At 44.3% G+C, this 19,884-nt stretch overlaps 1 protein-coding gene across 2 annotated transcripts in view; it reads right to left on the bottom strand.

Annotated features, from left to right (window-relative positions):
- The window catches only part of LOC116657289, a 319,209-nt gene that overhangs the window by 188,811 nt on the left and 110,514 nt on the right, over positions 1-19,884 (bottom strand). The window contains exon 5 of one of the 2 annotated variants that reach the window (XR_004312422.1): positions 9,794-10,633. The exons of the other annotated variant lie outside the window; for it this stretch is intronic. The gene's annotated coding sequence lies outside the window, so the exon portion shown is untranslated. Of the gene's footprint in view, positions 1-9,793; positions 10,634-19,884 lie in introns of those variants that run through there. 2 annotated transcript variants of the gene reach the window in all.

The following is a 19,884-nucleotide window of genomic DNA, read 5'->3' as shown; positions in this document are numbered from 1 at the left end:
TAGACAATACCCCAGTGTTTAGTCCTGGGAGAGGAGGGAGGGGAAGGAGAGAGGGTCCAGCAGATAAGTCTATCCCTTATATTAGCATTTACTGGCAGCTGAAAATGCTGCAGGAAAGCCATCTAGGACGGAACTGGGTTAGGAGTGGACAGGCAGCTCTTTACAAAGCCGCTGTGTACCTAAGAGAGGTATCTTGTGGTTATCCCGGAGGAATTCACTTTCCTGCTTGGTTTGCCATGGCAGGGAAGGAGGACCTTACAAACAGAGCCCTTTGGTTTGCTCAGCTGTGAGATTTCCACTAACTAGCCAAGAGTCTGCCTGGGCTCACTGTGTGTTTGCTCAGCCCGCAGTGGCATCTTCTCAAGACCCACCGTTGTCTGGAAAGCCTTCCACAGTCCTGAGTCTGGAGGGAGGGAAATAGCTCAGTGGTAGAGCACATGCTTAGTATGCAGGAGGTCCTGGGTTCAATCCCTAGTACCTCCATTAATAATAATAATAATTATTTAAAAATGAGATTTGCAAATATTAACCCCTATATATAAAATAGATAAAAAACAAATTTCTGCAGAGTACAGGGAACTATATTCAATATCTTGTAGTAACCTATAATGGAAAAGAATAGGAAAAGGAATATATGTGTGTATATGTATGACTGAAACAGGATGCTATACACCAGAAATTGTAACTGACTATATTTCAAAAATAAAAGAATAAAATAATGCCATTTGCAGCAACATGGATGGACACGGAGATTGTCATTCTAAGTGAAATAAGCCAGGAAGAGAGAGAAAATACCATATGATATCACTTATATGTGGAATCTAAAAAAAAAGAAACAAATGAATTTATTTACAAAACAGAAACAGACTCACAGACTTAAAAAACAAACTTATGGTCGCTGGGGGGGAAGGGGGTGTGAAAGGATAAACTGGGAGTTCGAGATTTGCAGATACTAACTACTGTATATAAAATAAACAACAAGATCTACTGTACAGCACAGGGAACTATATTCAATATCTTGCAGTAACCTATAATAAACAATATGAAAAGAAATATGTGTGTATATGTATGGCTGAAGCACTGTGCTGCACACCAGAAATTGACACAACATTGTAAACTGACTATATACTTCAATTTAAAAAAAAAAAAAGATATTACACAGGCTTACAGTAAAAAATTTCACGTCCACTTCTTGAAAATCCTATTTTTGGTACTAAGGCAACTGTATCCACAATTGTCCACACACCTACATAAGCAAGGGAATGAGGCGGTGTGTCCCTGCCTGCCACCCTGGGTAACGATGACCCTTTCCATTAGGTCGGTGTCCGTGGGGGAAAGCCACCTGGAGCCTGAGCCAGGTAGTCCATTAGGGGCTTTCTAGTTGATGCAAACTTTTCAATGAAATGTTCAATGCCAAATAAACGCTTGTGAAATTGCAGTCCTCCTGCCATAAGTTGCCTGCTTAATAATGGATTATGTTTGATGTTCCTAAGACAAATTACCTATCGGAATTCGATGCCGTCTCCAATAGCTTCGCTGATAACCAGGTAACTGAGCTCAGAGAAGTCATTTAAATCCCTTCGTTCTTATTTTTCTTGCCTGCCATGTTAGATCAGGTCATCTGTATGCATCTCATCCAAGTGTGAGCACAGAACTGGAATTTTAAATGATACGGAAGATTTAGAGAGTCTGGAAGGACAAAGCGAATTCAGAGCCAAATAATATCTTCCTGCCACCCCCTAGTCCAGCATGCTTTTGTGAATGGAATCTTCTGGACCAGATAGAGTAACTGCGGGAAGCAGCTGGCACCCCTAGGAAGGGGTGGTGGATGAAGACAGAAAGCTGGGTTATTAGAAGCCTGGGGCTGGCAGAGCTGGGACTCAGCTCTGCAGACGGGGCACTGCCGGCTGCTCCCGATGCCCTGGGAACTGAGGCAAGGTTCCTGACAGAAGCAACCAGGGATCTCCGAGGCTGCAGCAGCCCGCTGGTGCTGACATTCTCTGCTGGGATGGAGGGTTTTCACCACAGTGCTGGTTCGGGGAAGAAGGGAACAATTTCTGGCTGGGACCAACTGCTACTATTTAAACCCACCCTGCTGATGGTGAACTGCCGTCCAAGTGACCCAAGGGAAGAGAAGCGAACTTTTCCTCCCTCCTCCAGCCCCGCAGTCCCCCAGGCCCCCTCTAGAACCCTCTATTGTCCGAGCCCAACAAGGAGCTAGCTGACAAAGCAGAGACAAGGTGTCCCAGCCCCAGGGTCACGGCGGAAGGGAGGGTAAAAGCTGAGAGGTGATGGCGTCCCTACCAGTACAGCCCTCTCTGCTCCAGCCCTTAGTGCCCAGGGCATCGCCACACAGGCCATAGGGCGGGATAAAGCTGAGAGAAGGGGACACCAACCGGAATTAAAGTGTAGAGAACTCCCACTCCTTACGTTGAATTTCACAGTCCCCATAATTCAAGGAGAAATAATCCAGCGACAAGAAAAATTAAACTCTCCACCAGATCCCCAGTTACTCTCCTTGGCCCTCCAATGGCGGTTCAACCTTCAACTCTGTCCTCCTAGAATGCCTCCTTTAATTAATTACTTTTTTTAATTGAAGTACAGTCAGTTACAACGTGTCGGTTTCTGGCGTACAGCACCATGTCCCCGCCAGGCAGAGTGCCTCCCTTTAAAGTCTTCTACCGAACGGGAAACTCGGCCCCAACTTTAAGGAACATCACTCCCTGCCTCCAGAGACAGTCTGGCTCCACAGTCTGCCCCTCCCCCTTCTCTCCTACGTCTGGTCTGTAGATGACAAACTGCCCATCCCCCTCCGGCCCCAGAGGGGTTCTCAGTGTCTGAGTCAAGTTCAGAATAACACACGGGACAGGTGCTGGAGTCAGAGGAGGCACTGCCGAAGGCAGAGCAGAGGGATCTGCGACACTCCACCCCAGTAACCAGCCTCCCAGAGTCTTTCAGTCCTGCAAGGTTATGGTATGTCTCCTCAATTTCCTGGTCAGTAAGCAAGTTGCTGTTCTACCAAACATACACACACACACCTCATATATGTGCACACAACAGTTTTCAGACACAATAGAGTGTCTAGATCAATGGTTCTCTATCAGCCGTCCCCCCAGGGGAGACGCTTGTCCACCAGGAGACACTGGCAATACCCAGAGATATTTCTCATTGTCACATCAGGGGGTGGGTGCTACTGGCGTCTGGAGCAGAGGCCAGGGAATCTGCTGGCCATCCCACAGTGCACACCTAGGCCAAACTCACCCCAAAATGTCATCAGCCCTGAGGTTCAGAAACCCTGGCCTAGATACAGCATGCAATTGACCCTGCCAGTGACACCCGTGTTTTCTGTTATTTTACAGCGGAATGTGGGAGTCACGCCATAGCCACACAGGTCTTCTCTAAAGAAATGTCCCCCCTCATTCCAACCGCATCCTTGCCATCTCTGATGAGATAGATGATCTGCTGAGGGTCTCAAGACAGGAGCTTGGCTAACTCTGCAGTTGGGTCTGGTGGTCTGAGCCCATGCTTAGATGTGGGGTTTTTACTCTGATGCCCTGCATTCTCCAGGATGACGTGGGGCCCATCTCTGGAAGTGTTCACGAGCCCCCAGGAGCATCTGCCAAGGAAGACAGTGTGGGGAGTTCATCGAGACCTAGAGGGTCCCCTCAAACTCCACGGGCAGCTGTCTGCATTCACAGGGAGTCTGTGAAACAAAACATGAGTGAGTCGACCAGCTGAGCACCAGTGGTCACGGGAGGCGTGTTTTTCACGGAGACCAGCGTGTTGGTGGCCATTGCTGGAGGGGATAGAGGCTCTCGCTCCCTGAATTCTTCCCTCGCGGCCTGGGTTCATCCCCAGTTTTGGAGGACCCTGGGCTCCTGGGTGTCAGGCTGTGCACCAGTGACCACGGGGAAAGCTTGGCAGGACTCAGAGAAGGGCCTTCTGCTAACTCGGTCCGCCTGCCCAAGGCCCCCAACACTCCGGACACGCCACCCTCACTCCTGGCCAACAGCGACCAGCATACTCCTGGGTATTCAATCAAGAATGTCTGATGTAAGACAGGACGCTATAAAACTCCTGGCGGAAAACATAGGCAGAACACTCTTGGACATAAATCTCTGCCATGCTTTTTTCAAACCCACTCCTGGAGTAACGGAAATAAAAGCAAAAATGAACAAATGGGACCTAATTAAACTTACAGGCTTTTGCACAGCAAAGGAAACCGTAGACAAAATAAAAACACATTCTATAGAATGGGAGAAAATATTTGCAAATGATTCAAATGACAAGGGACTAATTTCCAAATATACAAATAGCTTACACAGCTTAATAGCAAAAAAGCAAACTACGCAATCAAAAAATGGGCAGAAGACCTAAAGAGACATTTTTCCAAAGAAGACATCCAGGTGGCCAACAGGCATATGAAAAGATGCTCAATATTGCTAGTTGTTAGAGAAATGCAAATCAACCTGCAATGAGATATCACCTCACATCAGTCAGAACAGCCATCATTAAAAAGTCCACCAATGATAAATGCTGGGCAGGGTGTGGAGAAAAGGGAACCCTCCTTCACTGTTGATGGGAGTGTAGTTTGGTGCAGCCGTTATGGAAAACAGGATGGAGATTCCTCAAAAGACTAAAACTAGACTTACCATATGATCCAGCAATCCTACTCCTGGGAGTAGATCCAGAGAAAACTCTAATTCAAAAAGATACAGGCACCCCAATGTTCATAGCAGCACTATTTACAATAGCCAAGACATGGAAACAACCTAAACGTCCATCAACATGAATGGATAAAGAAGTGTTTTAGACACACACAGACACACACAGACACACAGACACACACACACACACACACACACACACACAGTGGAATACTACTCAGCCACAAAAAAGAATGAAATAATGTCATTTGCAGCAACATGGATGGACCTAGAGATGATCATACTAAGTGGAGTAAGCCAGACAGAGAAAGAAAAATACCATGATATTACTTATATGTGGAATCTAAAAAAAAAAAAATGACACAAAGTTTATTTACAAGCCAAAAATAGACTCATGGACATAAAAAACAAACTATGATTACCAAAGGGGAAAGAGTGGGGAAGGGATAAATTAGGAGTTTGGGATTAATAGATACACACTACTATATTTGAAATAGATAAGCAACAAGGACCTTCTACATAGCACAGGCGACTATATTCAATTTCTTGTAAAAACATACAATGGAAAAGAATCTGAAAAAAATATATGGATGAATATGCAGAATTGAGTCATTTTGCTGTGCAACTGAAACTTATATTGTAGATCAACTGCATTTTGATAAAATATAAAATAAAATAAAAAACGGTGTTTGAGAAATAGCTCTGAAACCTATCCCGGAGAAATCCAAAGTGAAGTTTGCTGTCCCTCTGAGCTCACATAAAGAAACACTTTGGGAAGTTCCCTGCAGCCTCCAGGGCAGGGGCTGATCTGGTGAGAGCCTTTTGCCAGGTAGCCGTCAGGAAAGTCTAGGGGATGGGAGCTGAATTTTAGTCCTAACCTCCCTCCCCTGTCTTATTTCTCTGGAAAATAGTTGAGGCTGGGGTGTGTTTTGTATAGCTCACATGGAATTCAGCAAAGAAGGAAAAAAAAAAGGCAGCACTTTTAATACGTTCCAACACAAAGAATAAATTCTACTTTCTCTGTGAGCTGAGCAACCTGTTAACATGGTGCTGGCTGAATTACCTTTGGCTTAAAAATATCTGAAAGTAATAAATCTGGACTCTGTCAGGTGACTCACAGTAAAAGCACAGCCCACAGGGGTGGGGCATAGCTCAGTGGTAGAGCGCATGCACGAGGTCCTAGGGTCACTTCCCCAGTACCAACACTTAAAAAAAAAAAAAAAAAAAAAAAAAGGAAGAGCACACCCCCTTCCCTTTGGTCCCACTGGTTCTCCAGTGTGCATCATCATTCCCCGGAGGGCGGACTGCACAGCCCGCCGTGTCTCTCATCTCCAGTTCGCCCTAGGTCCCAGGTGATGCAGATGCTGCTGGTCTGGGGAGCTCACTCTTTAAGAACCAATATCCTAAACAGTACGATGGCAGTTAATGGTTTAATTGGTTTAAAAAGACTATTACCCCTGTGACTCCCTCCTCAGGAACCTCCAGTGGACCCTATTTTCCTGTTGCATAAAGCTCATAATCTTGGCCCAACTTTCAAGACTCTTCAAAATGGACCCATTTCCACCACTCCTCTCCAATCTCCACCCACACTCGGTTCTAAGGCTGCTCTTCGTTCCCCAGAACGTTATGACCTTTCACGCATTTTCTTCCACTGTCCTTCCCTCAGCTGAGTCCTACAAATGCTTTAAGAATCAGATAAAGCATCACCTCTTTTCCCACCAAGCAGAAACTCTGGTCTGGTCACACTCACTAGCTCCTACCTATAGCAAAGCTATGTGAGAAGTAATTTCCTTAAAAACAAACAGACAAAAATCACACACACAACCTGTAGAGATACCTACTTTGGGCGGGACAATGTGTCAGGCAGTGGAGTGGACAAAGCCAAGTAAGGAAAAGAGAAAGGAGACCAACCACGCTGTTGGCATGGTTCTCAACCACGAATTCACATTCTCTATTTGTATGGTCTTTACATTTTAATTGAAGGGAAGGCAAAGCAGGGCTGCTACTGGCCAGTCACTAAATGCACTCACATCATCATGCCCAAGCCCACAGCGGTGGCTCTCTGCCTCCAGGACAAGCTTGAAACACGAGAATCATGGCTGAGGCTGGAAATTTCCCGCCCAGAGTCCTGCCTCCCTGAAGTCAGCCCTCCCGCTTACCAAGGGCCACGGTGCGCTTCACAAGTCACTGCTGCTCCTGGAGCCCCCAGACCTCTTTCTGCTGAAAACCTTTCAGGAATCAGTACAGACAGAAGGGTCTGAACCTATGCGCTCTGCTTTCCTGTGTGGTCACCTGATTGTATATTCCCCAAGCAATGGCAGAGAGAGCCAGTCAGCAACGCCAGACTTCCCAGATTTGCAGCCTGAGTGGAGGGAGAGGGAGAGAGAGCGGAGGGAGGAGGGAAGAGGGGGGAGGGAGGAAGGAAGAGGGGGGAGGGAGGAGGAGAGGGAGAAAGACCTTTTTCCCAGGCAAGGTTCTCATTGGCTGCCTTTTGTCACATGTCAACCTTCAACCAATCATTGTGCTCAAAGGGATTCAGCATTCTCATTGGCCAGGTGTGGTTGACATGCCCCGCTCTGGAACCAGAGGTGGGCACAGTCCACGCAAGCTGCAAGGACAATGGGAAAGGTGTAGATCTTGGCAAGCAAAATGATCATGAAGAAGACACAGCTTCTTCTAGGTGCCGCGGATGAAACCAAGGCACAGAGAACTTAAGGAACTTGCCCGGGTTTGCACAGTAAGCCAGGGGAAGAACGGTCCCACCTTGTGTTTTCGTGCTGATCGTTCTGGGTCCTCCACTTTGGGGGATCGGCCTGAGCCTGTCTCGCTAAGACAAATCGCAAAGTTCAGAACAGGTTTGTTTTACCTCTCTGCCACCCTCTTCTGTTCATCAGAATAGATGCCTTAGAGAATTAACTGAACACACCTTTTGAAGGACTACTTGTATACACATCCATGGATAGCCTCCTCCAAAAAGGCAGCCACTGAAAATGATGGATACCGTAAGAGTCATTTCAAATGCTGTTGGCGGAAGATGCTGTGAAGCAGGAAGTTCCTTCAGTCTGTACAGCACGCTGATTATGTACTCACGTCTGCAGTGTCTGCTCTAGTCAAGGAAGACGCTGGCATTTTGAGTAAGAGGAGGTCGTGTGGGAAAACATTCATGAAGCGCTACCACGTGGAAATAGTAGTTTATAAAACACTGTGTATTATAGGATCTTATTTAGGCCAATACATATAAATACAGAGAAACAGATGTTTGTACATTTTAAAATATTAATGGTACTTGTATTTGAGTGTTAGGATTATGGTAGATTTTTTTTCTTGACACTTTTTGGATTTTTTTTAAAGGAAAGTTTATAATAAGCACATTTTGCTCGTATAAAGTAAACATAAATTTCCTCAGTTTTAAAACATCATGGATTATAAGAGTACCATAAAATTAACAGCTTTTCAGTTTAAAAACTCTCTATTTCTTTATTATTTTACATTATTGTTTTATCTCAACCGAATGCCTAACTTGTTCATGGAGGGAAATATTAAAAATTATGTTTTTTTCAATAAAAGGGGGAATAATATGAGATCATACGTTGGTTACCAGTTAATAATCATATTCTACACAACACGGATATGTCAGCATTTAAATTTTTTAACACTAAGATGGTCATCTGCCATTAAAAATAAACACAAATCTGACAGGTATATATAAAACAGATAAACAAGTTTATACTGTACAGCACAGGGAAATATATGCAATATCTTGTAGTAGCTTGTGGTGAAAAAGAATAGGAAAATGAATATATGTATGTTCATGTATGACTGAAGCATTGTGCTGTACACCAGAAATTGATACATTATAAACTGACTATAACTCAGTTAAAAAAATAAACACAAATCACTTGCCAGAGTTGTAAGTTCACAGACCCTGAAATAAATGCTATGAACAACATTATTTCATCTTTTTATGGCTGAGTAGTATTCCATTATATAAAAATACCACAGCTTCTTTATCCAGTCATCTGTCGATGGCCATTTATGTTGCTTCCGTATCTTGGCTGTCCTAAAGGGCGGTTACAGAGGTTAAAAATAGCTCAGCTGGTGGAAACTGACATAATCAGGTATAGTTCTGGGAATTATTTCAATATTTTGAAACATGATTATGTCTACTAAACCTCAGATTAGCCTCAAACATGGTGACTTTCTGTCCAGAAGTTTTTTCACCAGTCCTGGTTTCAAATTTACCATGTTATTTCCCCCTAGGGAAACTCATGTTTGTCCCACCATGGTGACCATATCTTTAGTTTAGAAAACATGAACATACAAAAATCAGGCAAAAAAGAATTTTTGCTTTACTTCCCGGCATCACTTTCTTAATTAACAAAGCTGTAAACGTGAAGACAGAAAAGTTGACATCAATACAACACATCTATAGGCATCCGAATCTCTCTCTCTGTGACATAAGGCTTTCTTGTTAATAGTGAAATTCGGGAAGAATCTTTAAATCAGCTTTTAAGAAATTCACCAGAGTGTGAGCCAAATGTGTGAGTAACATTCAGTGCAGGTTGACTTCTGCGGCTACTTTTTACTGGCAAAGGATGGCCAACTGCCAAAAGCCGTGGTCAACCCACACAGCTGTTTGCAATGATTCATTTCCCTTGATTTCCCAGCTGACCCATTCAGGAGAGCAGCCGTTTTCCAAGCCTGGTTAGCAGCCTGCTTGCTGCAAGGACCCTCCCTCCCCTCCCATCTGGGAGCATTTTAAAGGCTAACGTGAGGGTCAGTTGTCCTCGGAAACAAAGTCGTTTCCATGACTAGCGTGTAAGCCGGCAAGAAATGTCTAGAAGAAGCTGAAATGTTGATTTGGGGTGAGGTGCTCACCAGGGCTCCAAATCCTCTCCAGCACTGTCTCACACCACGCCCAGAGTCCCATGTCCCGACCCCTCTACTTCGCAGTTTCCAAAATACAGAAGTTTCTTTCACCCCCGGGTACCATTGCTACTCCTACGGGCTGGAATGCTCTCCTGTCTCCTTTGTTTGAGAACCTCCCACTCCCTCCAAGCTGCAACCCAAGTCTTACAGCCTCTTGGGTTTTCTCATGAACCCTCCAAGGTGGGTTAGCTCCTGCATTGTTAATGGGGGGGGGGGTATTATCCACAGTAGGATGCAAATTGACTCTTGGAAGGCAAAAACAGTTCTTACTCTTTTTAAGTATAAAGTACAGACATACATATAGTCATGCCATGTATCTGTAATGTGAAAAATTCATTTCAGCAGCAGCGATCAGAACAAAGTATCTAAAAAGGCTCTGTAAGTGGGTATTAATGGAAAAAAAAAAAAGGAGAGAGAAACCCTGGGCTACACGCTCCTTTGTCTCCCCTGTGCATACTATTCAGCTTGTCTTAATCACTGATTTTGGAAAGTTTACTGCCCCGCATTATTGCAGCAAAAGCTGACTCGTACGCCGTTTTAAACGGCCTTCCTCCTCCCACTGCAGGCGCCATGGTCCGCGTGTCGAGGGCTGGGACCCTGTCTTGCTCTCTGCCGCCCCCTCAGGACCAGGCGCAGTGCTGCAACGCCATGGATGCGAAGGGCCGGTTTGCTCAACAGCTTTGAGGAGCCCACGGCTTCTCGGTGCTCCTCACAGCGTTTCCACCCACTGTGCTCCACAAAGAAGCCTTGTCTCCTTCCCACTCTTTCAGCACCTATATTTGATGAATTGGTGTCTCATGAATTTTGACTCCATCTGCAACAGCCAAGGAAGGGCTGACTCAAAGTTGAACTTGCAGCGAGGACGTGTCCGTCCAACGGATGCTTTGGCTCAGCCCTCGTGTGGCTCACTCGCTGTGTTTCCAGACGTCACCGTGCGCCCCAGGGGACCGGGCCTCCGGCCAGGGCTGCGTTCTCACTGCAGCCATCAGCTGAATCCGAAGTCCTGGGATCGGAGGCTTCTGTAGTGGCACAGACCCCTATGACTGCTTCAAACTGCTTGAAAAGTCAGGATTGAAAAACTCCCCTTTACAATGACTTGTACCTATCATTCTTGTCTTTTATCTAGCTGTTCATATCCCATGTTATTTTATTTTTACTTCATCCAGCCAAGTTTGTTTATTTTTAAAGATTTTTAAATTTATTTTTTTCTATTGAGTTATAGTCAGTTTACAATGTTATTTCAATTTCCAGTGTACAGCAAATTCTTCAGTCATACATGAATATACATATATTCATTTTCATATTCTTTTCCACTGTGAGTTACTTCAAGATATTGAATATATTTTCCTGTGCTATACAGTATAAACTTGTCTATATATTTTATATATACCTGTCATTATCTACTAATCTTGAACTCCCGGTTTATTCCTTCCCACCCCCATCCCCCTGGCAACCACAAGTCTGTATTCTATGTCTATGAGTCTGTTTCTGTTTTGTATTTATATTCTTTTTTTTTTTTTAATGAAAGAGAAGATGTGACTGGGATAGCATGTACTACCATCCATCTTACTAAGTGTCTTCCATGCATTTCACTTTCCCAGTAGTCCTATGAGATGAGTATCAGTGTTCTTCTGATTTACAGATGAGGAAACTGAGGATTAACGTGGTTAAGCAATTAGCTCAAAGACTGACAGCTACCAGCGGGAAGGCTAGAATTCAGACCCAGGAAAATCTGACTCCAGAGCCAAAGCTGTTAAAGCACTAGCCAGTTTATTTTTTAATCTGCTTCAAAAGTACGTAAATAAAATACCGCATTCTAAAAGCATCTAAATGATGATGATCATGACTACCGTCAACAAGATTAAAGAAATGGACAGAACATTTAAAGGTGCCAATCAAGGTGAACTTTCCATGGAATACTACTCAGCCATAAAAACCAACAACATAACGCCATTTGCAGCAACATGGATGCTCCGGGATAATGTCATTCTAAGTGAAGTAAGCCAGAAAGAGAAAGAAAAATACCATATGAGATCGCTCATATGTGGAATCTAAAAAAAAAAAAAAAAAAAAAAAAAAAAAAATCACAAACAAAGCATAAATACAAAACAGAAATAGACTCATAGACATAGAATACAAACTTGTGGTTGCCAAGGGGGCAGAGGGTGGGAAGGGATAGACGGGATTTCAAAATTGTAGAATAGATAAACAAGATAATACTGCATAGCACAGGGAAATATACACAAGATCTTATGGTAGCCCATGGAGAAAAATGTGACAATGAATATATATATACATATGTTCATGTATAACTGAAAAATTGTGCTCTACACTGGAATTTGATACAACATTGTAAAATGATTATAAATCAATAAAAATGTTTTAAAAAATGGACTTTCCACTTGGGATGTATGCTTAGCAATCCAGCTACAGGTCTATTTATGGAAAATGGACTGTCCCCAAACAGTAAGAAGTTGAAAAGCAGATTCCAAGGAAAAGAAACTGAGATGTGCTGGAGAACTGGCATAACCACATTTGGTGTTCGAGGTTACTGTTGGTAGAAAAGTGTGAGTTGGGTTAGGGGGTGAGGGAGGTGGTCAAAAGACACAAAGAGCAGGGAGAAAAGAGAAAAGACAAAAAGACAAAATTCTAGGTCGGTGTCTTAAGAGCCTCCACTCCCCTCCTCCACTCCAGCTGCCAGCATGAAGGAATTCTTTTCATAGAAGTTGGCATTACAGTGGGACATCAGGGACTAAAAAAGAAAAAGAGAAGAAAAGAAAACTCTAAATGTGGAAAGCGAGTGCATGGTTCAGAAAGCACGGACTGAGCACAGACCTGCCCCATTCCTAGGAGACGTGACGTCCTCCACGGGCCACAACCCACTCGGCGCCCTGGGAAGACCTCAACACACCTTGCAGTCTTTAAAAGAGTACAGAGAGAGTGGTCTTCCTCAAGTGGATTTTTAAAAAAAAAATTATATAGTCTTAAAGCAGAGGAGAATTGTGATAACAGCAAAATTGAATTCAACTCTTGAGCTAAGAAATGGATCCCAGATGAAATCTCAGACTTCATTCTTATGCTGAAAACTTCTTAGTCCCCACAAAGCACTTTTGTGAGCAGAAATCCTTTTCCTAAGACTTATCACTGATGCCGATTTAGTCCTACTCATCAGCTCTTTTGTTACTGAAGAAACAACAGTCTCACAGAAGGCAGGATCTCCGGAGTGAGACACACACCGCACTGACCCTCAATGTCCACACCCACCAAATCACGTTTACTTCTTTGTTTACTTCCTTGGAAGGACGCGTATATAAAAGTTCAGCTTGATTTTTTTCCCCTTGGTTCTTGCCCTTTCTTCTTTGCTTGGCAATATTTGCTCTAAGGTTGTTTCCAACTTTAGAGTCCTACGGTGGTTAAATCACTTTGTCAGAAATGATTTTTTTTTTTTTGGACTTACTTGGCTTTCCTGTTTGAGTTTCCTGTAAAATTTTCACGGGTAATCAGAGGGTAGAGGTAAATGGGAAAAATAGTGTGGTTTCGCGTACACAGCTTGCGGTCTGAATTAAGGAAAGCTGCACGGTCACCACTGGAACAGAAACGTTTAAAGTCACTCAGCAAAGTCCAGCCAAACAGACCTGGCTCAAGAATGCCAGCTGGTGATGATCAGATGGCTCCAAGGGATACAGGAAGAAAACACAGACTTACCAAGAAGAAAAAAGAAAGATCATTGATTTGACTATTTTTTTAATTGGTTAGCACTCTACCAAATATATCCTGTGCATTACCTTGTGTGATCTTTTCAATCACATAGGAGAGAAACTTTTTAACCCCACGTGCAGATGAGAAAACTGAGGTTCTCAAGATGGCAGAGTAGCAGGACCACGAGCTCGCCTCTCCTCGTGACTACAATGAAACCACAACTGACTGCTACACAACCATTGGGGGAAAAAGCCTGGAACCTAGCAAAAAAGATCTTCTTCAACTGAAACATAAAGAGGGAACCACAGCGGGACAGCAGGAGGGGTGCGCCCATGATATAATGGGGCCCCTTACCTCCCAAGTGGGCGACCCACAAGCTAGAGAATAATTAAGTCGCAGAGGCCCTCCCACAGGACTGGAGATCTGAGCCCCACGTCAGGCTCCCCAGCCTGGGGTTCTGGCATTGGGAGGAGGAGGAGACCCCAGGACATCTGGTTTTGAAGGCCAGGGGCCTAACCTCCAGCCCCACAGGACTGAGGGGGACAGAGACTCCATTCTCTTCGGAAATGCACACAGAAAGTCCTATGTCCCACGTCCAAGGGCAGAGGCAGTGATTTTGAAGGAACCTGGGCCAGACTTGCCTGCTGGTTTTGGCGGGTATCCTGAGGAGGTAGGGGACAGCTGCAGTTCACCCAGGGGACATAAAAGCTGGTGGCAGACATTCCAGAAGCGTTCATCTACATGAGCTTTCCTGGAGGCTGACATCTTGATTGGATCATTAGCACCAAGACCCAGCCCCACCCAACAGCCTGTAGGGAACCCTCAAACCAAACAGTAAACTGGGTGGGAGCACAGCCCCAGCCATCAGCAGACTTCCTGAGCCACAAATGCCTCTAGACACAGCCCTACCCACCAGAGGTCCAGGACCAAGCTCCACCCAGCAGTGGGCAGGCATCAGCTCCTCCTGCCAGGAACCCTGCATAAGTCTCTAGTCCAGCCCCATCCACCAGGGGCAGATACCAGAAATGAGAAAACAGCAATCCCAAAGCCCGTAGAAGGAATCCACAAACACAGGCCAGACTCTACCCTGGGACCAGCTCTACCCTGGCCCTTGGGTGATGAGAGAGGAGTGCACTGCTGGGACACACAGGACATCTCCCAGTGAGGGCCACCTCTCCAAGGTCGGGAAATGTAACTGACCTACCTAAAAATACAAAGAGAAAGACAGACAATATGAGGTGGCAGAGGAATATCTCCCAGGCCAAAGCCCAAGATAAAATCCCAGAAGAGGAAATAAAGGATGAGGAGACAGGCAATTTATTGGAGAAAGAGTTTAGAGTAATGATGGTGAAGATGTTCAGAGAACTCAGGAGGAGTACAGATGCACAGAGCGAAGTTTTTTAGCAAAGAGTTGAAACAAATAAATAATCCCCAGACAGAGCTGAAGAATAAAATCACTGAAATGAGTAACACACTAGAAGGAACTGAGAACAGACTAAATGAGACAGAAGAACGGATCTGTGAGCTAGAAGACAGGTTAGTGGAAATCACTACTGCAGAACAGGAAAAAGAATGAAAAGAAATGAGGATAGTTTAAGAGAACTCTGGGACAACATGGAGCACACTAATATTCCCATTTTGGAACACTGGGGTTCCCAGAAGCTAAGGAACTTCCCCAAGCTTAATCAGTGGGTCATCTAGGCTGGAATTCTAACCCTGGCTGGGGGCTCCAAAGCCTGTCCATGTTACATGCTGATTCTCAGTGATATATGAGTCAGGATGTATAATTCAAATTAGTTTAAGACAAAAGAGGGAACATATAATTTCTCATAAGCAAGTCATGGCAAACAGGAGAAAGAACCAGTCCTAGAAGCAACCAGTTCCCATGGGTGCCCATACTGCTGGGTGGCTGGTCGCCTTCTGTCTCCATCCTCCTAATACTAATACATTTTTTTTTAGGGGGAGGTAATTAGGTTTATTTATTTATTTATTTTTACAGGAGGTACCAGGGATTGAACCCAGAACCTCATGCCTGCTAAGCATGCGCTCTACCACTGAGCTACACCCTCCCCCCAATACGAACACAACTTTGAACTTTGACCTTTAACATTTTCCTTATGATTTCAGAACTCCACCCTCCACCAACACACACACACACACACACATACATATATACACACTGTGGCCACCTTCCCTAGGCACTGTTTTCAAGTGGATTATAAACTTCCTGGAAAGGAAGAGCAGTATTTTCTGCATCTTTTGTGTTCCCAGAACATCTAGGAAAGGGCTGGGTATAGCCTTGTGTCAACAGCACTTGTTTCCAAAGTCCTTGCTACCTTCTATCCTTGAAAAGGTTCTCAGACTACTGCCATTTGGAGTCCACAGTCGGATTTAGCACTTTTTGTGTAACAGGGAAGAGCACGTCTGACTCCGTATCAGATCTGTCTCTTTTACTTTAACCTTTGTATTCCATTGCTTGTTGATCATCTGAAGGGATGTTGCCTATAAGCTTAAATGAACATAATAGCCCGTCTCTGGGACCCTGCCTCCCAGGGAATGAGCATTAAGCTAAATACACCTTTGTTTAGCTCACCGGAAGCATCCTGACCAGGTCCCACCTGTGAATGACCAGAAGGAGGAAGTGAACACGTGCCCTCCGGGGTCTGGCCACAACCAGGACTTTACCCCTGTCCACTTCAATACAAAAGAAGCCTGAACTCAAACTCCGGGAAGACGGTCTGCTAGAGGACACCAGTCGCCCATCTTCTTGGGCTGCTGGCTTTCCCAATAAAGTCGTTATCTGTTGCCCCAGCACCTCCTCTCCTGATGTATTGGCCTGTCGTGCGGTGAGGAGGAGTCTGGACTCGGTGGCATTTGTGCTAGTGCTCTGAGTCCTGTGCAAGTAAGTACTCCTGGAAATAGGTATTCAGGATGTGAGTACTCACATTTAGCCAAAGTGTGCAAATGGTGAAATTTTATCAGGTTTTTTTTTTTTGGTCTAAAGTTGCAAGGTTCTATTAAATCGTTTTCATATTTAATGATATTGTTGCCTTGAAAATGAGGAATGTTATGAGTGTGAAACCCTGGCAACCCACCTTGCATTGTGAGCTCCCATTTTTTCATCCTACTTTCCTCATGATCATTTTTCGCATATTTCCGTGTATTAATTATGTTCACACTGATGGTCTGAAATAACCTCAGTCAAGCTCATCAAATATTTTGACGGAAAAGCACTTAAATCTAAATGCCAATTTACATTTCTCTCTCTAAAATAGACTTTTAATGACTGTTAAAGACTTTTCCCTAAATAGACTCTGATTTTGACATTCTGACTGAATTTTAGATTTTTTGTCCCACATACACACAGAGAGCAAAAATAAGCCAAAAAAGTGGCTGCAATGACTAGGTGTCTCACCCGATTATTCATGGCTTGAAACACGAGTTACTGTTTTTTTGTCCTTTTGTTGATGGGTTGAAAACTGTCTTCCATGAGTGCCGGGAACTGTGGGTGAGTCCCAAAGAGACAGAGGTGACTTAAGGACACCTAGCGTTTAGCTGTATCTGTTTGTCTGAGTGTAGGAAGTTCAAGGGCTAAACGTGCTGGAACATTAAGCAGGATGTCAGCATTTCTTCTGTGTGAAAATGAAGGCATGAAATCTCCTATTTTGCATTGTGGATCATGCTCCAATTAGTTAGGCCCCTTTTCTTCTGATTACTCTTCAGTAAACTCTTTGCCGAGCATCCAGTTACTCCAGAATATAGTGCAGACTGCTTAATGCTGTCCTCAAGGACCTGCAGAGTGTAGCCTCTGCCTAACTCCACGGCCACATCTGTGTCCCCCTCCGCCATCCCTGCCACGCTGCAGCCACATCCCCTCGTTTCTCCAGGGACGCCTCGTACCTCCCACTCCCTACCACACCATCTGCTCACATACCCTCCCCTCCTGCCTGGGATGCTTTCCTCCCCTCCATCACCTGACCAGCTCCCACCAGCTCTCAAGTTTCTGCTGAAACAGCGTCTCGCCCTGACCTCCCAGTATCTTCCAAGGGCCGTGATTTTAGGCTGACGTTTCTAAAGGTCTAATTAAGATTTCTAATTGTTCCGCAAGCAGCGGACAGTTTCGTCCGCAGGCTGGTGGGAACCAAGAACAAAGAGCAGGAGAGCAAGCATACTTGGATTCTTTAAATGCTTTTTGTATCCTTTTCCCAATCCTGGGTCCCCAGAGAACAAAGTCAAAGAAATGAGAACGGAAAGAGACAAAGTCTCCAAGGCTGGAGTCGGTCACAGACGAGCCAGCAGATCCAACAGCAGAGAAGATGAGCAAGGTGTTCATGAAACACAGCAGGGCGGGGGTCCAAGAGACGCCTCCGCCTGCGCAGTCCCCGGTCCCTGCGGCCCGAGCGGCCTCCCCTCGCGGCTCTGCGCGCTGGGCTTCTCCTGCGAGCACTGATGCCCTGGGAACCCTCTTGGTCCAACGTGCGCTCAGCATTTTTGGCCAATGCCCTTCTGTTGTTATTTTAATTCATTTACGGAAGTGACGACTGTGTGTGCATGCCTGTGTGTGCGTTCTGATGACTGCGAACATACTTTAACTTCATAATTTTCATGCACAATACTCCATATTCACAAAGGACATTTTCACTCCATTTCTGAAGCTTCTGAAATATAACTGGCGATACTTCCTTTGAGGAAGCCACTGTGCTGGAGACAGACCTCAGTCTACAGTTTTCTATCAAACCTCCCCTCCTTCCCTTAGTTTGCAGCATCCTGAGCGTCAGCTATTTAGTTTTCTAAGTATGTGTTTGATGTTGTTTCCTCCCAGTAGTCTGTACGTTTTATGGCACGTGGTGCTGTCTTGCTAGTTCATTGCTTTATTCTCACTGCTTGGAGCGTAACAGATGCTCAATAAATACTAACCAAATGATAAAATAAAAACGGGGAGGAGTTGGAGGGTGGAGGAGACAAAGAAGTATTTCAACTTGCATTTCCTTATTAGCTCTCGGCCTCGACACTAGGTGCTCCTGAGACTCTAAAGGACCATCTTCTCTTGCGCCACATCACCAAGTGTGGATTTTAATTCCCTGGTCATGCACTTAGTTAAATGCTCTATAACTGAAAGAAATAAGCCACTCATTTTTGTGACTATGAAGGAAACACTTTAAATATCAGTTTTCAAATTTGGATACAAGATCTTTTAGAAGAAGTTCTAAGTTCTTTTTTTTTTTTTTCTCTAAAACATCCAGGCCATGAAAGTTAATTGCATCATCATTTGCAGATACTGAAAGACATTTCAAATAACACAGTGACCAGCAGATAGATTCTGGGTGCTTCTTTGAAATGCATAGTGGAAAAAAATTGTCTTAGAGTAGGAAAGAAAAATTTTCAGTGGAAAAACTGACCATGGAGACTCACCCATGGGACTACAGACTGCGTGCCAGGGCTGCCCTTTGAGATGAGGATGGAGAATTTTAAGCGTGGACTGAGCAAACGGCAAATTACAGCAGTATTTTTGGTTCGCTGAAGACGAAGAAAAATGTTATCACTGGGGCTCATTTTTAAGTTTCTGCCCACAAGTTAGTCTGAAACTTACAAAAAATAATTTGTCAGTTTTAAAACATCAAAATGAGTCATCAAAAGACATCCAGATAGAGGTCTAAAAAATTAGAGAAAGAAGTTGGTGAACTGTGTGAGTTCCCCTGTTTGGTCCAGCTGACGGCTCTGTGTCAGAGAAAGGCACTCCCTGTGAATGGGCAAGAAGGACCCACACAGGATGCTCAGGGTCCTGGGTCAGCTCTCCCTCCTTGCCTTGGGCGGGCACCTTTGTGCCGTGCACAAACCACACAACTGTACACACGCTGTGGCTCTGCTCAGGTTTAAAGGGAAAGATCCCTATCGAGCCTTGATACTTTCTTCACATATTTATTCCCTTCTAATTAGCTCAAGAGGCAGTTTAAAAAATGGTGAAAGACATGGGCTTTGCCGTGAGAAAGAACTACACTTAAATCCTGAATATATCATTCGCTGGCTCAGTGATCATTCACTCCCCTCTGGGCCACTCCAGCTACACTACTGAAATGACAGAACAAATTACTGATGAAGACACTAAGATTTAAATAAAATGAGATATACTGTGCTTAGCACATGCTTTGGTACACAGTAGGTGCTCAGGAAACGACAGTTGCTGCTATGCTCTGTGTGTGTGTGTGTTTTAAGCAGGTTTAATAAGGAGATTTTTAAAAGGAAGGCTGCCTGTCTTAATCTGACTAATACTACACCGATTAAGCCACGCCCCACAGAACTCTAAACAACTGGTGGCAATGTATCGACTTTTCAAATAAATAAGTTAAGATATTTTCTTGAATACTTATTTATGTACAAATAATAAAGATAATTCAATGAGTGGCCGCTCTTTGCTGACTTTCAACAAAACCAAAGATATAACAAATGCTCCCTATTCATGAAGGGACCTGGATATCAACCGGTCATAAAAAAAAATGCAAAATATACTTAATCCAGAAGGGTATATAAACTGTGCACCGAGAAATGCCCACCTGACTTTTCACACTTCAGCAGGTATGACAGCTGCTTT

The sequence above is a fragment of the Camelus ferus genome, chromosome 17 (genome assembly GCF_009834535.1).
Source record: "Camelus ferus isolate YT-003-E chromosome 17, BCGSAC_Cfer_1.0, whole genome shotgun sequence".
Taxonomy (NCBI): domain Eukaryota; kingdom Metazoa; phylum Chordata; class Mammalia; order Artiodactyla; family Camelidae; genus Camelus; species Camelus ferus.
This window is presented reverse-complemented; position numbering and strand designations above follow the sequence as displayed.